Below are 23,189 nucleotides of genomic sequence, written 5' to 3' on the forward strand. Positions count from 1 at the left end.
ATAATAAACAATTCCATAATGCCCAATAGTTTCCCAGGCTTGTCTGTAACCTACTCTCCAACTCTGTCCCTAGACAACCACTAATCTGTTTTTTGTTTGTTTGCTCTTGTTTTTGTGGGGTGAGGTTTTTTTTCGTGTGTGTGGTTTGGGGAGTATTTTTTACTGGTTTCCAAATGATCCTTTATTGAAATATTTTCTTTAGTCGTTCCTAACCAGCTGGGCATTCAACTGCACCAGTTGATGTCATCTGTGATGTCATGACAGTGTCGACCACCGACACTGCGGCCATACACTAGGCAGTCCCCAGGATTTCTTGAATGGTTCCAGAGAGTTTTCCAGCTGAAAATCTGTGCCACATCTGTCAGGCAACGTTGACGATCTCTTCAACAGTGATATTTCCTATGTGCTTAATGTTTTTCTAATTCTTTCTGTCTCTAGGTGGTCCCTTTGAAGGTTTTAATGGCCAGGGTAGAAGTAGAAAGTACCACCTCAGTCTGGGCCTGTCTGTTCTAAATGGGCAAGGCCACAATAATCCTCAGGTCCTTCAAGTCACTGGTTACCTTGGTGATGTCACCACCAAGCTTTTATGGAGACAGACTCAGGGGACAGATTTTGACGGCCAGGGCAGATAAATCAATTTCCCCACTAAAGCACCTCAGGTACACACAACTTCGATCTTGTTGGGGTTGAACTTGAGCGATATGTTGGAGGCAGCTTGTGTTGGATAAACCTGGTTGAGAAAAGACTGAAGAAAGTTGCCCTTTGGCCTCCTCTGAGATAAAAGAGGGAAGCTGCTTTTTGTTATTATATATTTGCATTTTCTAGAATCTTCTCGAAATGAGGTCCTAGAGTATGTACTCTTTTTTTTGGTCTGGCTTATGTAATTCAACATAAATGATTTTGAGACTCATCCATATTGTTGCATGTATCAATAGTTTCTTTTTTCTGAGTTTATTGTAAGGATACAGAAAAACTAAATTGAAATGGACCACAGACCTAAATGCCAATCTATAAAACATCTGAAAGAAAATAGGAAAAAATCATAATGGACTTGAGTTGGGATAACTAATATAGGACAACAAAAGCATGAACTATTAACAAATCAATAAATTGAACTTCATCGAAATTAAAACTTTCGCTCTTCCAAACACACTGTTAAGAAAATAGAAAGGCAAGCCACAGACTGTGATAAAATATTCACAATACATCTATCAGGCAAAGAATTTTGAACCAGGATATACAAAGAACTCCATAAGAAGAACGCAAACACATTGGGGTAAAAAGAAAAAGCAACGGTCAAGCTTCCCTGGTGGCACAATGGTTAAGAATCCGCCTGCCAATCTTCCCTGGGCTGGGAAGCTCCCATATGCCGTGGAGCAACTAAGCCCCTGCGCGACAATTACTGAGCCTGCGCTCTAAAGTCCGAGCCACAACCACTGAGCCCATGCACCGCAACTACTGAAGCTCGTGTGCCTAGAGCCCATGCTCCGCAACAAGAGAAACTTGTGTACTGCAACAAAGAGCAGCCCCCACTTGCCATAACTACAGAAAGCCCGTGCGCAGCAATGAAGACCCAATGCAGCCAAAAATAAAATAAATAAATAAATAATAAAATAAATCTTTAAAAAAAAGCGATGGTCACGGTGTTTGATCAACAGCTTCACCAAAGAAAATAAACAGGTGACAAATAAGCATATGAAAAGATGTTCAACATTATTAGTTTTTAGGGAATGGCCAATAAAATCACAGGGAGCTATACTACATGCCCATTTGCATAGCTAGACTGACAAAGTCAAGTGTTAGTGAGATGTGGAACAAGTGGAACTCTCATACACTGCTGGTGGGCATATAAAATGGTACAAGTACTTTGGAAAACACTTTGACAATATTTTAAAATGTTAAACATTCGGATTTCCCTGGTGGCGCAGTGGTTAAGAATCTGCCTGCCAAGGCAGGGGACACAGGTTCGATCCCTGCTCCAGGAAGATACCACATGCTGCAGAGCAACTAAGCCCATAAGCCACAACTATTGAGCCCATGTGCCACAACTACTGAAGCCCATGCGCCTAGAGCCCGTGCTTCACAACAAGAGAAGCCACCACATTGAGGAGCCCGCGCACCACAATGAAGAGTAGCCCACACTCACTGCAACTAGAGAAAGCCTGTGTGCAGCAACAAAGACCCAACACAGCCAAAAAAAATAAATAAAATTTATAAAAAAAAAAAGTTAAACATTCACCCATCATATGACCCAGCCATTCCACTCCTAAGGCAATTACCCTAGAGAAACAAAAGTATATGACCACATAAAGATTTGCAAGTTTATAGCAGCTCTCTTTTTAATAGCCAAAAACTTAGAAATAATCTAATATCCATCAACTAATTAATTTTTAACATTGAGTTCCTATTTCCTGCAGGACTCATGGTAGATCATGGCAGCAATCTTCAGCCAATAGGGATGAGACCTGATGACTATTCCAGCATCTCTCCTTTCAGATGAAAATTTTTTTGTTTGTTTCCTTTTTTTTTAATTTTTTAATTTATTTTTGGCTGTTTTAGGTCTTCATTGCTGCGTGTGTGGCAAATAGGGGCTACTCTTTGTTGCAGTGTGCAGGCTTCTCATTGCAGTGGCTTCTCTTATTGCAGAGCACGGGCTCTAGGCGTGCAGGCTTCAGTAGTTGTGGCGCACGGGCTTAGTTGCTCCAACGCATGTGGGATCTTCCTGGAGCAGGGCTCAAACCTGTGTCCCCTTCATCAGCAGGCGGATTCTTAAACAATGCACCACCAGGGAAGTCCTCAGATGAAAAATTCTGAGAGGCATTCTGTAATTTTCTCAGGGGTTCCCAGCAGAACTGAAACTCCATTCTCCAGAGCAGTGCCCTCATAAACACTTGCACTGGATTTTCTTTGTTCCCTCTTTCCTCCCACTCCCTCATTCCTGCTTCCTAATGTCACTTCCCAAATAAACTACACCAGCAAGTTTGTATCTGAGACTCTATGGGGAGAATTCAAACTAAGACATGGCCTCTTGCCAAATGCCAGGCTCCAAGAAACAATATGTATTTCCAAGAGACAATGCCATATGTGTCACCTATATTAATTCAGTTGAAATGCTGACTGGGATTAAAAAAAAAAAGGGTTCATAGGTCTATATGATGTTTCTGGAGAGGAATTTGAAGGAGAAAGCATGAACAGGGAGGCCTAGCCTTTTTAACTCTGTTTTTAATAAACTTTAATAGGCATTATTTCAGTACTTGAAAAATAGATCCTTTCCTTTCGATTCAGCACTCATAAAATGTTTTGTTTCTTATCTTGGAAGATGGGGCCACCATGTTCCAACTGTAATAACAGCATGACTTTATGACCCTCCTGCATTTAAACTTGAAAACCCCTGGGAACACAGTCCACGTCCTTGCAAACATTGTGGCGCCTCATATTACCAATCTGCTGATTTATTCAGTATCCAGAAGTGGAATGAGATATTCATGAATTTTCTGGATTTTGTTTTTATTTTATTTCATTTCTAACACATGTATGGCTTTGCTCTTTTCAGGATTTGTAGAAAATGAGATGCCCTTCTTTCTTCACTCTTCAGCAGGAGCTCAGAAGAAAACAGAACACCGTGAAAGTCTTAACACCCTGGATTCTTGAGGATGTGTTGTTCTCTTTTCATTCACATTTTAGCAAGAAGGGGGTAAAGGTCTTTGATGGAGTAGGAAACACAGATCTGGAAAAAGAAATCTAATACATTTTCCAAGGCTCCAAGCAGTTACTGCCCTCACTGTAAAACCTTCATAGATCCCCCCTTGACAATCTCAGCACTCTTTTCTCACTTTTATGACCAACTCATTCGCTTCCCTCCACCCCCCTACCCCACCCAGTAAAAAAAAGAGCAAGGCCATGCCTGGTAGAAGAGAGTTTTGATTTCACTGTTTCATGCAATCTGAGTTTATAATAACCTTTTCCCTGAGCTCAGGAGATATTTTTAAGCAAAAACTCAGACACCTGAGTTCCAGATCTGTCTCTGATATTAACTTAAAGTGTGATTTTTTCCTCCTCTGGATATGTGAAATGAACCCCTGTCCAGATACTCTAGTCTGGGTCCATGGTTCTAAGGGTAAAACGGGCTTTCACCATATTAGCAGATCCTAAAGCATGTATTCAAATACATAGGTTTATTTTGAGCTTCAACATCAGTACCCTTTAACAAAGTAATACCCAGAGTAAGACACCAACCTTCTCTCTGCCTCGGTGTTTCTCCTCTACAAGGCAGGCAAAATAGAGCATGATGAGGGTGAAACATGACTAGCATTTCTCCAAATGAACCAGCTACCCAGTGATGTCAAATTATCGTCACCAACAGTTTGAAAAAAATTTCTAAGAAGCACTTAGGGTAATGTTCAGAGATGGAATTCTAAAAGTAGTGACATTTTGCTAGAGAGGATGTTTTTAGCAAAAATTGGGGAATATTTGCGGCAACTGTGAGTGCTGGTGTGTATTGTAAACTGTTGAATATTTAGTCATTGTTTTTTAGGGTTACTGTGGTTGTAGATTATCAGAAGGACTGTAAATGCTTAAGCAAGGGGCAAAGGGATGTCAGCACTATTTTACAATTACTAAAAGTACTAGTATTTTGCAGGACCTTTAAAAGAGGCACTGGGACTTCCCTGGTGGCGCAGTGGTTAAGAATCTGCCTGCCAATGCAGGGGACATGGGTTTGATCCCTGATCCAGGAAGATCCCACATGCCGTGGAGCAACTAAGCCCATGGGCCACAACTACCGAGCCTGAGCTCTAGAGCCCAGGAGCCACAACTATTGAGCCCACGTGCCACAACTACTGAAGCCCGCGTACCTAGAGCCCGTGCTCCAAAACAAGAGAAGCCACCACAACGAGAAGCCCATGCACTGCAATGAAGAGTAGCCCCACTCACTGCAACTAGAGAAAACCCAGGTGCAGCAACAAAGACCCAATGCAGCCAATAAATAAATTAATTAAAAAAAAAAAAAGAGGCACTGAAGAGTTACTTATTACTTCCCCCAGGCTTATTCTATTTTCCTACCAACATCCCCAAACAGAAGATACTCTCTCACTCACTATAATTCAAGGAGCCACAGTGAGTACAGCTATAAAGTCAAAATTTTCATCTCAAACTTGGATCAGTAAGTAAATTTTTCATCATTCAATTCTTTTTTTTCTTTTTCTTTTTCTTTTTTTCTTTTGGCCACACCACGTGGTATGTGGGATCTTAGTACCCTGACCAGGAATCAAACCTGTGCCCCTTGCAATGGAGCCTTGACCACTGGACCGCCAGGGAAGTCCCCTCATCACTCAATTCTATATGTTAAATATTGTACCTCTCATTATGTTCTGAAGTGTCACAGCTCACTAGGTTTTTTGAGGGGCAGTGGAGACATATTTAAAAAGGAGAAGAGAGAAATCTTCATGTGTGTGTGTGAGAATCTGAATTTTATTTTTCTTTGTACTCTAAATGCCTGGATTCACCTGAGGATATTCTAGATGCTGTCATAACTCAAGAATAATTAATTAGGCCTGTGGAATTAAAACAATCCAAGTTCAAACACAGAAACACATACAGACCTTTACTGTATCTAAATCAATGAGGCAAATGGATGCAGAGGAGAGAGAATAGGCTTTATAATGCAGCAGACCTTAGCTGGAAAACTGGCCTGCCACCCACTTAGTATAGCTGTGAGTCTTGTTTCTGGCACCCTGCCGCCTAGGTTTAAATCCTGAGTCTACCATTTGTAAGCTGTGTGACTTTGGACAAATAACTCTACCTCTCTCTGTCTCCAGTATCCTGCTGTAAAACAGGGCAAAAATACTGCCTCTCTCATAGGGCTGTTATGAGTATCAAGTGGCACAACACACATTAAGAGCTTGGGAGACTGCCTAGCACACAATCAGAACTCAATTAAACATCAGTTAGCATCATTACTATTAACTAGTTACCTGTCCCTATGCAAGTTACTACCCCCCCGTGCCTCGGTTTCCCCCTCTCTAAAACAGGTATAACATGATTATTATCAGAATGAAATAAGACAATGTATAAGGAGTCATTCAGATCCGTGCCTGGGTAAGGAGGCCCTCCCTGGCTCACTCATAAGACAGAATGTCAGCCAAGTGTCCCAAGTTTAATGGTCACTGGTCAAGAAACGCCACACACTTTGAAGCAGCCAAAGGTGGTAAGGCCTGGAGTGGAAGGCAGCTTTATTTATTGTCAAGGCCAGCACATTCATCAACTCTCCTCATTAAAATTTGCCAATTAATGAGCAGTGGCATACCCCTTAGCAAAGGTCAGCAGCAACCTAAGCAAACTTATCAAAAATTCAAAGAGGTACAGAGTTTGGGAAAAGTTCATTCTTCCCTTAATTAACGGATCTAATTACAATCCTGACATAACAAAATGCAAAATGCGCTCTTCAAAAGACACCAAGTCAAAGGTTTAACAGCCCAGATAACCTTCTCCTTTGGTACAGGCTGACCCAAATGTAGGGGAGGGGGGAGGAAGGAATCTTAGCATACAGTCAACAGGGTTGATGAAACGATTTTTCAAGAAATTAAAGCTTAGTAGCGTATCAGAATCCCAGGGCAACAAAGGAATTGAAAGGGAATAAAGACACTCCCACATCCTAGGATCTGGGCGAACACAGAGTCAAGGCTTTCACTAATCTCCCTTCTTAGCAGACACCAAAGTATTTATTTGGTGACCTTTCCTTGCTAGTTATGAATAGCACTTTAGCATCCTAAAGAGTCCGCGTCTGTAATTGTTGCCTCATTTAGATAAAACCTAAGATACAATAAGACAGAGTGAATATACAGTGGTTAAATTGTTTCTGAAATAGCAGGTCCAGAATTTCAAACCAGGTACCCCTAACCAAAGGCTCAGAGAAAAGGCAGCCCGACCTCCAGCTCATGTGCTCAGTGAACCACCATCCTGACAGGGGAAGCTCAGTCTCTGTCTCATGACATAGAATCAGCTTCACAGGAGACTTCAGAAATCCTGGTAACATCAAGTTTTGATTCTTTACATGAAAATGAACAGATAGGAATCGTTAAGTCTCGGTGCTTCTTCCCAGTTTCAAGGGTATTCAAAACTCAGACAGCAGGTGGGTTTTTCACTCAGGAGTTTCTAGGTGAGAAGCACACCTGGGGATCAGAATAAGCATATCACGGAATATTATTATCTGGACGAGGAAACGGATGCTCAGAGAAAAGAAATGACTCACCTAAGACCAAACACGAAGGGAACAGTAAAGAAGCCTGCAGCCTACCCTCGGCCAGGTCAGGTGTGGCAGTTCCACCCACTTAATCATTTCTTTACTCAACAAGCATTTGTTGAGCACCTTTCAGGCGATGGGCCTTGTTTAGTCACCGGGATGAGGTTGAGTGTCCAAAGCAGACACGACCTACCCCTCATACAGCTTGTACTCTAGTGGAGGAAGACAGGAATAAAACAACAAATAAATCAGCAAGAAAATGCATCTAGTATCAGCGTTTACAGAAAATTAAAACAGAGGGACATGAGAGTGACTGGGTGACTATTATAGTTGGAAGGACCAGAGGAGTTCTCCCTAAGAGGTAACATTTCAGCTGAGACTCAAAGAACATAGAAAGCCATCCATGTAAAGACTAGAGACAAATCCCCAAAAGCAGGAGAGAAAAGTTGGCGCCCAAGCCCAAGGCCAAGAAGACCAAGGTATCCAAAACCAAGAGAGTGAGGAGAGGGGTATAGGATGAGGCAGGGGCAGCAGGCCATGGGTAGATAACCCAGGACTTTGCATGTCCATGATAGGACATATGAATTTTATTACAAGTGGAATAGACTCCAGCAGAGGGTTTTAAGCAGAGGAGAGATCGGAATTCTCTGTAGAAGATCATCCTGCCATATATGTAGAGAGTCCAGGGTCCAGGAAGAAGCTCAGGAAGAAGGTTGCAGCAGGTGACCAAGTAAGAGACAAGAGCAGAGGTGCCAGTGGAGATGGAGGGAGGGTCAACAGATTCGCTGTGGGAGGAGGTGAGAAAAGAGGAGCCTCATTGGTGGGTGTGGGGCTTGAGCAACTGGCTGAATAGTGATGGCTGATACCGGGTTGCGGAGGATAGGCCATAGGAAAGACGCAAATGTGGTGGTGAGCAATAGCTCTTTTCCGTCAAATTTGAGATGCCTAGTAGACGCCGCTGTGTCTATATACAAATATACAAATCTGGGATTCTGGGAGGAAGCTTAGCATTGAGGCATCACACTGACAGTTACCTTCCTTAGAGATGCCACTTGGAGTCACGGGACTGAACGAGGTCGCCCAGTCAAAGGGAGAATTTCTCCAAAGGAGCAGTCCGCTCCACTCCCTTCCAGGAGGAGCTCTGTGCTCTTTTCTCTCCCGCACAGCAGTGCTGTGACAGCACTTGAAGACCACAAAGGCAGGGAGGCGACTCTCGGCGTCCTTGGACGGCAGCGTGTTTGGAGCTGGTGCCTCTTCCCCGTAATCAAAAGGCGCTCAGAGGTGAAGACGCGAAGACGCGCACTTCCTGTGATGTGCTGCCGGGCGAACCCTGGTCCCTACCTCAAGTCCTTCATAAAGAAAAAAAAAAAAAAAAAAAGCTTCCACACAAAACTGTGGAGTTTTCCTTACTGCGCACAAAAGGAGGGGGAGAGCAGCAGCCGCCGCGATCACAGGCGGCCTTCCCTGCGAGCCCGGTGTGAGGCTGCCCCCTCGTGTCCGCTGAGGGGTAGGACCCGCTCAGCAAGCCAACACCGGTGCCTTAAAGCTGCCACGCACACAGCCGCCTTCATTTCCTCGTAACCCTTTTCTTTGTTTTTTTTTAGCAGTTAGTTAGTTAGTTTTAAGTTAAGTTTTAAGTTAAGTTAAGTTAAGTTAAAGTTAAAGTTAAGTTAAGTTAGTTGGTTGGTTGGCTAGCTACCTAGCTAGCTAGTTAGTTAATTCAAGTATAGTTGCTGTACAATATCATATGTTACAGGTGTACAATATAGTGATTCGCAATTTTTAAAGGTTATTCTCCATTTGTAGGTATTATAAAATACTGGCCCTATTCCTCATGTTGTACCATATATCCTCGTAGCTTACTTTATACCTAACAGTTTGTACCTCTTAATCCCCTACCCCTATGTTGTCCCTCCCCTCTTCGGTCTTCCCACGGGTAACCACTAGTTTGCTCTCTATATCTGTCCGTCTGCTTCGTTCATGTTATATTCACTAGTTTGTTGTATTTTTTTAGATTCCATATACAAGTGATCTCACACGCTGCAGTGGGCACTATAAAGGAAACAGACCAAAACACACCAAATGCTCCATTGCCCTCAGGATGAAGCCCTGTCCCAACTCAAGCTTGACCTTGGGCCCCTGCCTGGCCCTGCCTCCCCAGCCTCTGCTCCCTGTGACACCGGCTCACCTTCTGTCCCACACCCCGCCCATGTCTGCTCACGCCTCCCTGGAGCTCCATACCTGGCCCATCTGTCCCAAATCCTCCTCACACCCTTCTCTGCCTTCACACCTCGGCCTGGAAACACCCAAGCTCACACTGGAAAACCTGCTCTGGGCCTCGAGGGAGGGCGCTCCTCTGACACACTTCTCCCATCACAGTCTTTGCCCCATCTTATTATAACTGTTTCGTTGTCTGTCTCCCCTCAAGAACATAAGCTCCACTTCCTAGAAATAAGCACCGCTTCCTAGAACTCAATCCCATGTGTCCCATTACAGGGACATACATGAGAAAGCTCCACGTGACACTAACTACCCAAATATCAAAAGGTGGGCCCTTTAAAAACACACCTTGAGGACTTCCCTGGTGGTGCAGTGGTTAAGAATCTGCCTTCCAGTGCAGGGAACACAGGTTCAATCCCTGGCCCAGGAAGATTCCACATGCCACAGAGCAACTAAGCCCGTGCGCCACAACCACTGAGCCCATGTGCCACAACTCCTGAAGCCCACATGCCTACAGCCCGTACTCCACAACAAGAGAGGCCACCGCAATGAGGAGCCGGCTCACCACAATGAAGAGTAACCCCCGCTCGCTGCAACTAGAGAAAGCCTGTGCGCAGCAACGAAGACTCAACACAGCCAAAAATAAATAAATTTATTTTTTTTTAAAAAAGGTGGGCTTTTTAAAAACACATCTTGGGACTTCCGTGGTGGTCCAGTGGATAAGATTTCGCCTTCCAATGCAGGCAGTGCGGGTTTGATCCCTGGCTGGCGAGCTAAGATGCCCAGGGGCCAAAAAAACAAAACATAAAACAGAAGCAATATTCTAACAAATTCAATAAAGACTTTAAACTAAATAAATAAAAATACATCTTTCCCTGATATACAAAGTATAATTCTCAAGCCAAGATACTGGTGGCTTTACAGATTCAGACACCTGGTGGTCCTTTAAGATACCCTGTATGACCTTGATGTGACATACAGGTCTGATTAACTAGTGTCTAGACTGGGACTCCTCTGAAAGCAGAGCCTGAAACAAGTTGAGTGCAGATGATGTCAGAGCAGGGATGTGGAAGGGTGGGAATAAAACAGGGAAGGAGGAAAATGAGGGATGGGTTATTGAGTGCTTTACTTGCAGATCCAATAGAGCTCAATGACGCTGGGGAACTTCTGAGAAAGCATGCGGAAAGCACCTTATAATTGTCCATCTGAAGGGCAGAAATGTGGTGCATTTTTCAACCAACTCTTATTCTCCACTGGTGAGGGACTGCTCCCTTGCACCTCTGGGCTGAGATGATGAGAACTTGACGATCCTTCCATGATTTGGGGGAACCTCCTGAGGCAGAAAACCAGAAAGAAACCGTGGCACACACGCTTGAGGAGGGGTGGGGACAGGAACAGGAACTTTCCACCTCAGCTGAGCTGAAAAGGGTGAGTTAGGGGGATGTGACCTGGGGATGACAGGCATCTGTGCCATCTAGGAAGAGTCTCATCCTGAATGATGTAGAGAAGCCTTGTTCTGGAGGGCACAGGGCACCACATTTGCCATTTGCTAGCTGTGTAAGATTCGGCAAACTTCTTTTCTCTTTGAATCTTAAATTCTTCACCCATAAAGTAATTATTAAAGGTAACTATAATGAAGGGCTCTTCTAAATAACAAATGTGTTAATATATGTGAGGTGCCTGGTGGGAGGGGAAAAAGAAATTAAGTTGCTACAGTATTGTTAATAAAATAATAATTATAAGAGTAATATGCCATTTGCCTCATGGGTTCCTATCTGTTGACTCCATGCTGGTCTTGCTCTTACTTAGTAGCTTCTGTTTATTCAGACACATGGTAGTTGCCTTGGCTTGTTTCCGTTCTTCCTTCTTCCTCCTTAACAAATATTTATTGAGCCCTAATTGTGCTTCAGACACTGTGCTCACCTTAACTCTACAATTCTGCTTTGCTCCTCAGACCATATTCACGCATTCTTATCTGAAGTACTAGAAATTCATCGTCTGCATAAATACTGCCCACGACTAACCCCTAATCCACACCACGCAAATATGTAAAGCCTTGCCGTGTCTCACGGGAAGTGCAACAAATAGACCAGAACTTACATCTGAATGAGCATTGTTCCTCTTGAAGTAGTCACCTTGCAAAGTTTCACAATCCACCTGTCTCCCTCCTCCACCCCACGCATGCATGTAGGGGTACAGAGTTGGCATATTATTTTTAATGTATTTGAAGACAAAAACTACTTTTGTTTTATTTGGAGGTACATGCAACAACACAAACAGAGGAGTACACAGCACTAGAGACCACATCTTATTCTTCTTTGGCGACCCCCACTCCACACCTACCTAGTAACTTTCACTTTGTAAGTCAATAGTAAGTGTTAGCTACTATTTTCATCCATTTATCAAATATTCTAAGCACCTACTATAAGCTAACTGATGTATTAAGAGCTGAAAAAGGACACAAAGGTAATTAAAATATGATTTATGATCTGAAGATTGCTATGGTCTAACAGAGAAGTTAATACTAAATGCCTCTGCAAAAAGATTTCAGGAGAATTCTATGGATCCAGTTGAATCGAAAGGTGGGTACAATTTCAATAAACAAAACTGTGAAAGAGGGGCTTCCCTGGTGGTGCAGTGGTTCAGAATCCGCCTGACAATGCAGGGGACATGGGTTCGATCCCTGGGCCGGGAAGATCCCACATGCCGCAGAACAACTAAGCCCGTGTGCCACAACTACTGAAGCTTGGGTGCCTAGAGCCCATGCTCCACAACAAGAGAAGCCCGCGCACAGCAAGGAAGAGGAGGCCCCCCACTCGCCACAACTAGAGCAATGAAGACCCAAAGCAGCCAAAAAAAAAATTAAATAAATAAACAAATAAACAAATCTTTTTTAAGAATGGGAAAAAAAAAACTGTGAAAGAAAAATGCATTACTAGCAGCAGGAACAGCACAAGCAAAGGCACCGAGTTAGGAAATAACCAAAACAATTCATTTAACATGTTAAATAATTTTTTCTCAATCAGTGGCGAATATAGATACTAACACCATCAAAACAGTCTAGAGGTGGCCAAACGGAAAACACGGTCATCTCAGACAGTAAAAGCAGGGTCATTTGAGGCAATGGAATTAATGCATCAAAGTTCCCTTTTTTTTGTTTTAATTTTAACAATAACCACTGTTTGTCAGACACTGCTCTTGGAGAATGGAAGAAAGGAGTATGGGTTGGAAGCTGAGGGTCAGTCAGGCAACTATGGCAGGGCTCTAGGTGAGAGATAATGAATGTCTGAAGATGACACCAGAAGGGGTAAAGAAGAGGAAACGGGGACTTCCCTGGCGGTCCAGTGGTTAAGACTCTGCACTTCCACGGCAGGGACACAGTGGATTCCATCAATAGTTGCAGATCTAAGATTCCATCAACAGTTGGGGATCTAAGATCCCACATACCAAAAAAAAAAAAAAAAAAAGGAAACAGATGTGAGAGATGATGTATTAGAAAATTCTTAAAAGGACTAGCTGACCAAGATCAACTAAATGTGGAAATCAGGCATAAACTGAGAATATCTCCTGTTTCTACCTTGGACAAGTGGGTGAATTGCAATGCCCTTTCCTGCATGTGTTTGCGTGTCAGTGTGCAACAAGAGGTGAGAGGAAGTGGTAGATGATGAGTTCAGTTTCCTTGGATTGAGGAGTATTTGGAGTACCCAAGAGAGATTATTTTAGTACAACTGACCAACGACATGCCCTACCGTCAGCTGGGCTGCTTTACAATCAAGCAGGACCTTTATCACTCTTGTAAGAACAAAGTTTGAATTTCCAGGAAAAGGGAGAGTTGTTTTCCTCCATAAATCTGAGCAAAAAGTTCTCTCTAAGTTAAATCACTGCAAGTTTTACTACTAATGCTTAGCTCCATGGGGGTAGGCTCTCCATCTTACTCACCCATGTGTCACTGGAACCTGGAATCGTACCTGGCCCAAAGAAGGCAATCAGGAAACACTTGTTGAATTAGCTAATTAACTGTTACAATAATAAATCTCTGGCCTAGTCTCAGGAGTCTCTAGGACTACTGGATAGGAATCTAAGCCTGTAAACAGAACTCCTTCAGAGCCAGGAAAAAGGATGAACTAAAAAAATGATCTTTTCAATCTCAAGGAAGCAGTGACACCTTCAGAATACAGCCAGTTGTTCCCTCCCACACACATCACCTGCCACTTTATTTCCCATATAGAGTCTTAGACCAGAGATTAGCACATGTTTTGAAAAGCAAAGGAAGAGGAGGAAAAGGAGAAAAACTGCCATAACTCCCGCTGGCTTTTAACTCTATTGGTTCCAGACATTTATGGGGCCTGATTTTGTATTCTTGTGATATCTTCCACCCTTCTCTGTTCCAGTTTAAGCAAGCCTGAAGAATATTCACTTCTTGAAACCAAATGGTTTTTGAATTTAGCACGTAGTGGATACTCAAAGCTGATTAAAACAGAGGAAGAATGGAAGGAAGCAAGGACAGAAAGAAAGGTCCTTTACAAAGACTGGCTTTCATTTATGGAACTTTAGAAGCCCATGGAATGTGTTTTTTCCAAAGCACTCCAGTGTTCCATAGGGAAGCTCACTTGCTTTCAAACCTAAAGACCAGCAACACTTCACAAAGGAAAGAAGCCTCAAATCTTGGATCAATGACATCTGTTCCCAAAGGGTGACCTGGGAATTGAATCTGATATGAGAAAAGGTAAAGGATCTGGGCTGGCTAGTCAATCCTGGCCACAGCCTATTGGTATTTAAGGAAAACAGACAAGATACATAGTAGAGAGGAAAAAATGAATGCTGAAATAGGCAGATAGGATTTGAAATGTGCCTGAAAAATGAGCGGGTTCATATAGGCCATGGAATAGATGGCTTGGGACACTGTACTAAGTCACGGGTACAACATCAGAGGTATCTAAGCAGGGCTGTTGCAACTCACTTCCCATAAACTTTTTTTAGTAAAAATGAAGCTTGAAAATTTGAAAAATATTCATCACCAAAGAATTCTCTGGAGGAGTTGAAAAATCACCTGCCTCCAGCTGGTACTTTGCTCTGTTAATGATTTGTATACATGTGAACCAAAGGTTCAATGCTCCTATTAATTACCTAAAAAGTGATTAATGGAACCAGGGATTCCAGAGGTAGATTGTTTAAACCTCTGTATCACAGATATCAGAAATGCGTAGCCTTCCTTACACACTCACCATACCCTTCCGCGACTTTCTTTCTGCTTCCATTCTATACACCCACGTAGCATATTGAGAAGAGGTGAAACTCACATTCATCTTGTTTTTGCTCAAATCCCTGAGGGAGAAATGGTGGGGCACAAACTTTCTAAGCCAGGGCACACGTGTAGGTAATCATACCCTTCGCTTCACCATCAGAACGTCCCCTTCTCCCCACATGCTCCCATATTACTCCCTGAACATACGTTTCACCTCAGTTTGCCATGAAATCCTCAGGATGTTCACAACTTGTTTTTAAATAACACCAGGCATAACCTATCTACTTTGCCTATGGTTGGGGCCTTAACTGTAATAGCCTCCAGTCTTGCAATTCACCTTCCCATTTATGACCTCTATTCTAAACTGTAATTTGGATTTTCCCTATTTTCACTGCCCTGTGCAAATATCCCATCAGAGAAAACATTTCTCTTGGAGCACTCAACTCTCCCAATTGCCAACATGAAGGGCTCTCTGGAAAGTTAACCTCAAATTATGTAATGCTGAAAAGAATTTAAATTGAAAAGGATACCCAATAAGATAATTATTGTTTTTCTGAAAATTATTTATGAGTATCTTTGGGTTCAGGACTTATAACAATCAGCACTTGTAATGACTTAGATGAAGATGTAAAAGGTGGGAACTCAGCCTTGAACATAACATGAAGATGTGGAGAAAAAACTATTGAGTGAAGTACAATAAGCAACTATCTATTAACTATTATTAAGGTGCTTTACACTTAAATCATACAATTTTATCATAATACATCCCTATAGAGCTGCCATTGTTATTATCGTACCTCTGTTTCACAGAGGAAGAATTAGGCTTCATCATGTCTGGGGCACAGGTGTAAATCCATTGCGGCTGGGGGAAGGGGACAGAAAAAACATCCATCCCTGAAGGAAGGGGCAGGAACACATGCCAGACATAGGCTATTAGACATCTCCTCTAGCTGAGGGGGAAGGAGTTGGATCCCTAGAAGACTCCACCCTCAAGACCCAGGACACAGCGCTTATCTAATACTAAGGTTTAATCAGAGCAACAGAAAATATGACCCCTCCTCTGCTCTCACCACCAGGCTAACAAGTCTCCAGTAATAATTAATAGCAGTCTACTGCTGGAGAGGGGCAACAGTGAAGACCTATTGCTGATGGTGGAACACATATTAAGAAAAAACCCAGAAAGAAAGAAAGAGAGAAAGAGAGAAAAGAAAGAAAGAAAGAAAGAAAGAAAGAAAGAAAGAAAGAAAGAAAGAAAGAAAGAACCCCTGGCAAATGAGTCCTTACCTTAAATACAAAGAAAAGCTAGAAGAATCTGAAGCCTGTGGCGCAATGAGGATGCTACAGGTCGCATTGTTTCCTGAAAAAAAGATGTCAGAATTCTAAGCCTCAGGACCTCAGAATATGACCTTATTTGGAGGTAAGGTCTTTGCAGAGTTAGCCAAGTTAAAATGAGGCCCTTAGGTTGCCAACTGTGCTCTTTTCCCCATGGGGACCCCGTGTGCAATGGTTGCAAACAGCAGCCTCCGTGGCAGTCTATGCAGCCTGTTGCCCTAAGGGACTTTGGAGACAGCCCTTTCCAGTGGACATTCATGACTAGTATGCTGTCCCCAATCTAGGCCCCAGACAGGTATATGCAGAGCATTTGGAAAGCCCCAGAGCACAGTCGCCAGGGTCCACATAGGCCAAGTCATAGTGTCCATCTACACCAGGCTGCAGAACAAGGAGCATGGGATTGAGGCCCTCTGCAGGGCCAAGTTCAAGTTCCCTGGCCGCCAGAGGATCCACATCTCCAAGAAGTGGGGCTTTACTAAGTTTAACGCGGATGAATTTGAAAACATGGTGGCAGAAAAGCAGCTCATCCTGAATGGCTGTGGGATCAGATACATCTCTAATCGTGGCCCTCTGGACAAACGGCAGGCCCTGCACTCAGGAGAGCCTTGGCGCTCTTCCCTCCTTACTCATGCCCACTAACGAATCCTACTTTCTTGTCAAAAAAAAAAAAAAAAAAAAAGAGACCCTTAGGCTGAGCCCGATCTCCTTACAAAAGGGGAAATTTGGGTACAGAAACAGATACACATAGAGAGAAGATGATGTGAAGAGACACACAGAGAAGATAGCCATCTACAAGCCAAGGAGAGATGCCTGGAACAGAACCTTCCCTCACAGCCCTCAGAAGAAACCTACTCATGAGAATGTAAATTGGCACAGCCACTATGGAGAACAGTATGGAGTTTCCTTAAAAACCTAAAAATAGAATACCATATGACCCAGCAATTCCACTATTAGGCATATACCCAGAGAAAACCATAATTCAAAAGGACACATGCACCCCAATGTTCACTGCAGCACTATTTACAACAGCCAGGTCATGGAAGCAACCTGAATGCCCATCAACAGAGGGATGGATAAAGAAGATGTGGCACATATACACAATGGAATATTACTCAGCCATACAAAGGAATGAAACTGGGACATTTGTAGAGACATGGATGGACTTAGAGACTGTCATAGAGTGAAGTGAGTCAGAAAGAGAAAAACAAATATCGTATATTAACACATACATGTGGAATCTAGAAAAATGGCATAGATCAACCGGTTTGCAAGGCAGAAATAGAGACACAGATGTAGAGAACAAATATATGGACACCAAGGGGGGGAAGTAGGGAAGGGGGGGATGAATTGGGAGACTGGGATTGCCATATATACATTAATATGTATAAAATAGATGACTAATAAGAAAAAAATATCAAATTGTACACTTTAAATATGTGCAGTTTATGTCAATTATATCTTGATAAAACTCTTTTTAAAAGAAAAAGAAAAAAAAGAAGAAACCAAAGTGTTAACACTTTGATTTACAACTTATAGCCTCCAGAACTATGAGACGGAAATTGGTTGTTTAAGTCACTCAGTTTGTGGTACTTTGTTACAGCAGCCCTAGCAAACTAAGACAGAGGGTAACCACAGAAAAAATATATCCCAAACTCAACTCCTGAGCAGACTGAATCAAACACTTACTAAAGGTCTAGCAGAAGGGAAGGCATGCCAATTTCCAAATAAAAAAAACTATTGACTTAAGTTTCTACAGTCCTAAAAAAAAAAAGAAAAAAGACCTGCTTTCAATCAAAAACTACTGGGCATACAAAAGAGATCAGGGAAAAAAAGTAACTGTCAAGAGACAAAGTAAGCAATAGTATCAGACTCATATATGACACAGATGTTGAAACTAACAGAAAATTCTAAATAATTATGATTGATATGTTAATGGCTATAGTGGAAAAGGTAGATGGCATGTAAGATCAGATGAGTGATTTCAGCAAAAAAAAAAAATGGAAATTCTAGAAATGAAGATCACTGTAACAGAGATAAACAATGCCTTCAACTGACTAATCACTAAACTTGACATAACTGAAGGAAAAAGTCAGTGAATTTGAATGCAGGTCAATAGAAATTACTCAAACTGAAACACAAAGAGAAAAATAAGACCCATGAGCACCCATGGGTCCCAGAGGACCCATGAGCTGTGGGACAATATCAAGTGGTATAATATACATGTAACTGGACTCCCAGAAAAAGATCCCCTTTCTCTTCCAGGAGAAGAGAGAGAGAAATGAGGCAGGAAAACAAACAATAGTGAACAATATTCCAAATTAATGACAGACACCTGTGGTTTGGCAGGATAAATATCAAACAAAGCAAACCTATTATACCATGCCCAAACTTCTGAAAAAGAAAGAGACAGAGAAAATATTAAAAGGCAGCTAATACATACAATGGAATATTACTCAGACATAAGTAAGGAATGAAATGTTGCCACTTGCAGTAAGGTGGATGGGCCTAGAGAATATTACGTTTAGTGAAATAAGTGAGAGAAAAAAACACTATATGATATCACTTACATGTGGAATCTAAAAAAATAACGCAGGGACTTCCCTGATGGCGCAGTGGTTGAGAATCCGCCTGCCAATGCAGGGGACACAGGTTTGATCCCTGGGCCGGGAAGATCCCACACACAGCGGAGCAACTAAGCCCGTGTGCCATAACTACTGAGCCTGTGCTCTAGAGCCCACAAGCCACAAATATTGAGCCCATGTGCCACAACTACTGAAGCCCACATGCCTACAGCCCGTACTCCACAACAAGAGAGGCCACTGCAGTGAGAAGCCCACACACTGCAACAAAGAGTAGCCCTGCTTGCCACAACTAGAGAAAGGATAAGCTGATTTTTTAAATTACATTCAATTACAAAGGCATCACAATAGCCAAAATAATTTTGAAAAATAAGAACAAAGGAGGACTAATACTACCTAAATTCAAGATCTACTATAAAGATAAAACAGTCAAGGCAATACGATATTGAAGAGAAAGAACAGATATTCAGATCAATGGAAAAGAATGGAGAATCCAGAAATAGACCTTGCTTATACGTAAACTGATTTCAGACAAAGGTACAAAGGCAAATCAATGAAGAAATCATAGCCTGTCCAACAACTGGTGCTGGAAAAAGTGGGTATCAATACAAAAAAAAAAAAAAAACCTAAATCCACACATCACTCCCTATACAAAAATTAATTCAAATTGGATCACAGACCTAAATATAAAATGTAAAACATATAAAATGTATAGAACACATAGGAGAAAATCTTTGTGACCTAGGGTTAGGCAAAGACTTCTTAGATACAATACCAAATGCACTATCCATAAAAGAAAATAAAAATATGCACTGTACTCCATCAAAATTAAGAACTCCTGCTCTGGACTTCCTAGGTGGCGCAGTGGTAAAGAGTCCGCCTGCCAATGCAGGGGACACCAGTTCGAGCCCTGCCCTGGGAAGATTCCACATGCCACGGAGCAACTAAGCCCGTACACCACAACTATTGAGCCTGTGCTCTAGAGCCCGTGAGCCACAACTACTGAGCCCATGTGCCACAACTATTGAAGCCCACGTGCCTAGGGCCTGTGCTCCACAACAAGAGAAGCCACTACAATGAGGAGCCTGCGCACCACAATGAAGAGTAGCCCCCACTCGCAGCAACTAGAGAAAGCCCATGTGCAGCAACGAAGACCCAATGCAGCCAATAAATAAATAAAATAAATAAATAAATTTAAAAAAAAAGAAAAGAACTCCTGCTCTTCAGCAATCTTAAGGGAATGAAAAAACAAGCCATAGACTGGAAGAGAATATTTTCAAATCACATATCTGGCAGAGAACTTGTATTCAGAATATGTAAAGAACTCTCAAAATGTAATAAGAAAACAAACACCATAAAAGAAATGGGCAAGGGTACTCCCTGGCTGTCCAATGGTTAGGACTCCGCACTTCCACTGCAGGGGGCTTGGGTTCTATCCCTCGTCGGGGAACTAAGATAACTAAGACTCCATGAGCTGCATGGTACAGCCAAAAAAAAAGAAAAGAAATGGGCAAACATTTAAGCAGAGACTTCACCAAAGAAAACACACAGACAAACAAAAATCATGTAAAAAGATTCTTAATAGTATTGATCATTAAGTAGATGCAGATCAAAACCATAATGAGATACTATTATACACATATTAGAATGGCTAAAAAAGAAAAAAAAAAACTAATAATACCAAGAACTGGTAAGAATGAATAGGAACTAGAACTCTCATACCTTGCTGGTGGAAATGCAAAATGGTACCATCCCTTTGGAAAAACCAGTTCAGCAATTTCTTATAAAGTTAAAATATACACTTTCAAACAACACAGCAATTCCACTTATAGGTATTTACCAAAGTGAAATGAAAACGTATTTTCATACAAAATTCTGTACGTAAATATTTACAGCAGTTTTCATCATCTTTGCCAAAAACTGGAAACAATCCAAACGTCCCTCAACTGGGGAATGGATAAACAAACTCAAATATTCCACACAATAACATACTACTCAGCAGTTAAAAAAAAGAACCAATAATACAGGCAATAACATGCATGTTATACATTGCGCTAAATGAAAGAAGCCAGAATCAGAATGTTAAACACGATATGATTCCATTTATTTAATATTCTTATAAATTATAGGGACAGAAAACAGATGAGTGTTTTCTAAGAGTTAGTGGGAGGGACTGACTAAAAAAGGGACACGGGAATTTTGGAGGGTGGTGAAACTGTTTTACACTTGATTACAGTAGCAGTTACACAACTATATGTCTGTCAACACTTACAGAACTGTATACTATAAAGGGTGAATTTCGCTGTATGTAAATGTTAACATTTTTTAATGAAAAATGTTATTGGTGCACAGTAAATGATTAAAACTTACCACAGAAATGTTTAAACTCTTGAAATAATAAATAAAATACTCCATTTGTATTTACTAGCTGACAAATGCTTTATAAGATTCTCTCTAAGCCTTGCAGGAACCCTTCAAATATGTATCATTGCCCCTACTATCAGTTTAAGACATTGATCTTCAAAAAAATAGAAGGACCTCTTAGTAAATTCTATTTTCTCTTAGTAATATTAGAAGAGTAATTTTAGTTCTCCTCATTCTTCCTGCCATATTGCGATTTGTAAGAAACATATATTTGGTCATTCAGATGACCAAAATATATTTTTCATTATATTTGGTCTTTTTTTTTTTTAATTTATTTATGGCTGTGTCAGGTCTTCATTGCTGAGCGGGGGCTTCCTCTAGTTGCAGCAAGCGGGGGCTACTCTTCGCTGCAGTGCACAGGCTTCTCACTGCGGTGGCTTCTCTTGCTGCAGAGCACAGCCTCTAGGCAGGCGGGCTTCAGTAGTTGCAGCTTTCGGGCTCAGTAGCTGTGGCTTGCAGGCTCTAGAGCACAGGCTTAGTAGTTGTGGCGCACGGACTTAGTTGCTCTGCAGCATGTGGAATCTTCCTGGATCAAGGCACAAACCCACGTCTCCTGCACTGACAGGTGGATTCTTAACCACTTCGCCACCAGAGAAGTCCCTATACTTGGTCTTTGTCCAAGTTCTTGGCTCACACTCCTCAAACTTTTGGAATGTCCTCTGATTGGACTACTAAAGGTGTCTTTTGTTATATTAATGATGTGACTTTTGGAATGTCCTTAGGTAACTTAAGGATGAGGGCTGGTCACTAGGAGGACCAATGATTAAAGGGTTGGAAATTTCAGCCCCTCCCCCTTCCCAACTTCAGGGAGGGGAGAGGGGATAGAAATTGAGTTCAATTGCCAATGGCCAATGATTTAATCAGCCGTGCCTATGTAATGAAGCCTCCACAAAATCCCAAAAGGACAGGGTTCGGGGAGCTTCCAGGATGGCAAACATAGAGACTTGGAAAGAGTGGGTGCACTGGGAGAGTGAGCATGGAGGCTCCGTGCCTTATCCATACCTTGCCCTATGCATCTCTTCCCTCTAGCTGCTCCTGACTTACATCTTTTTATAACAAACCAGGAATCTAGTGAATAAACCAGTTTCCTGAGTTCTGTGAGCCACTCCAGCAAACTAATCAAACCCAAAGAGGGGGGTCTTGAGAACCTCTGATTTATAGCCATGTGGTCAGAAGTACAGACAGCAACCTGGGCTTGCAAATGGCATCTAAAGTAGCAGGAAAGGGGAGGGGGCAGTCTTGTAGGACTGAGGCCTGAAAGGTCAATTAATTATCCCAAAGCCACACAGCTGATAAATGACAGTCACATTTTATCAGGTCTGCCTAATTCCAAAATCCAGGCCTTTAACTAGTATGCTACTAGTTCCCAACTGAGGGTGATTTTGCCCCCGCCCCACACCCAGGAGACATTTAGCAATGTCTGAAGATAGTTTTGGTTGTCACAACTAGGGGCAGAGGGTGAGGGATGCTACTGGCATCTGGTGGGTGGAGGCCACAGGTGCTGCCAAACATCCCACGGGGGCAGGACAGCCTCCCATAGCAGAGAATTATCCAGCGTAAGATGTCAACAGTGCCCAGCTTAAGTAACTCTGCATTATGCCATGGGAGGTATGGAAGAAAAGTTGCAGGCTGAGGCACTATTTTGCTTCACCGGGGCCTCTTTCCATGGTCCATGGTCTTGGTCCTGGTGGCATGCCTTTCCCAACATTAAAGACATAAGCCTGGGGTTACCAGGTGTCTGATTTCTGCCCTTTGGGAAAAGAGGAGGTTGGGGTGGGTGTGACAGATGCAACTTTTTAAAATACGCCACAGGGGGCTTCCCTGGTGGCACAGAGGTTAAGAATCCACCAGCCAATGCAGGGGACATGGGTTCCAGCCCTGGTCTGGGACGATCCCACGTGCCGCAGAGCAACTAAGCCCGTGCGCCACAACTACTAAGCCTGTGCTCTAGAGCCCACGAGCCACAAAAGAAAGCCTGCACACAGCAACAGCCAAACATAACCGAACACAGACAAAAATAAGTAAATAGATTTATTTAAAAAAAAAAATACACCACAGGATGACTGTGTTGAAAGCCAGATTTTGGAATGTCTGACCCCAGCTGAAGAAGGCAATACACAGAGCCCCTCACTGTTGTATCAGGCAACAG

The 23,189-nt window shown here is 42.4% G+C and overlaps 2 pseudogenes; one reads left to right on the plus strand and one right to left on the minus strand.

Moving 5' to 3' along the window:
- Positions 1-208: 208 nt before the first annotated feature.
- Positions 209-14,886, minus strand: LOC130838046 (60S ribosomal protein L12-like; annotated as a pseudogene).
- Positions 14,887-16,153: 1,267 nt separating this feature from the next.
- LOC130839474 (small nucleolar RNA SNORA70) lies at positions 16,154-16,277 on the plus strand (annotated as a pseudogene).
- Positions 16,278-23,189: the final 6,912 nt, after the last annotated feature.

This window comes from Hippopotamus amphibius, chromosome 16 (assembly GCF_030028045.1).
Source record: "Hippopotamus amphibius kiboko isolate mHipAmp2 chromosome 16, mHipAmp2.hap2, whole genome shotgun sequence".
Classification (NCBI taxonomy): Eukaryota; Metazoa; Chordata; class Mammalia; order Artiodactyla; family Hippopotamidae; genus Hippopotamus; species Hippopotamus amphibius.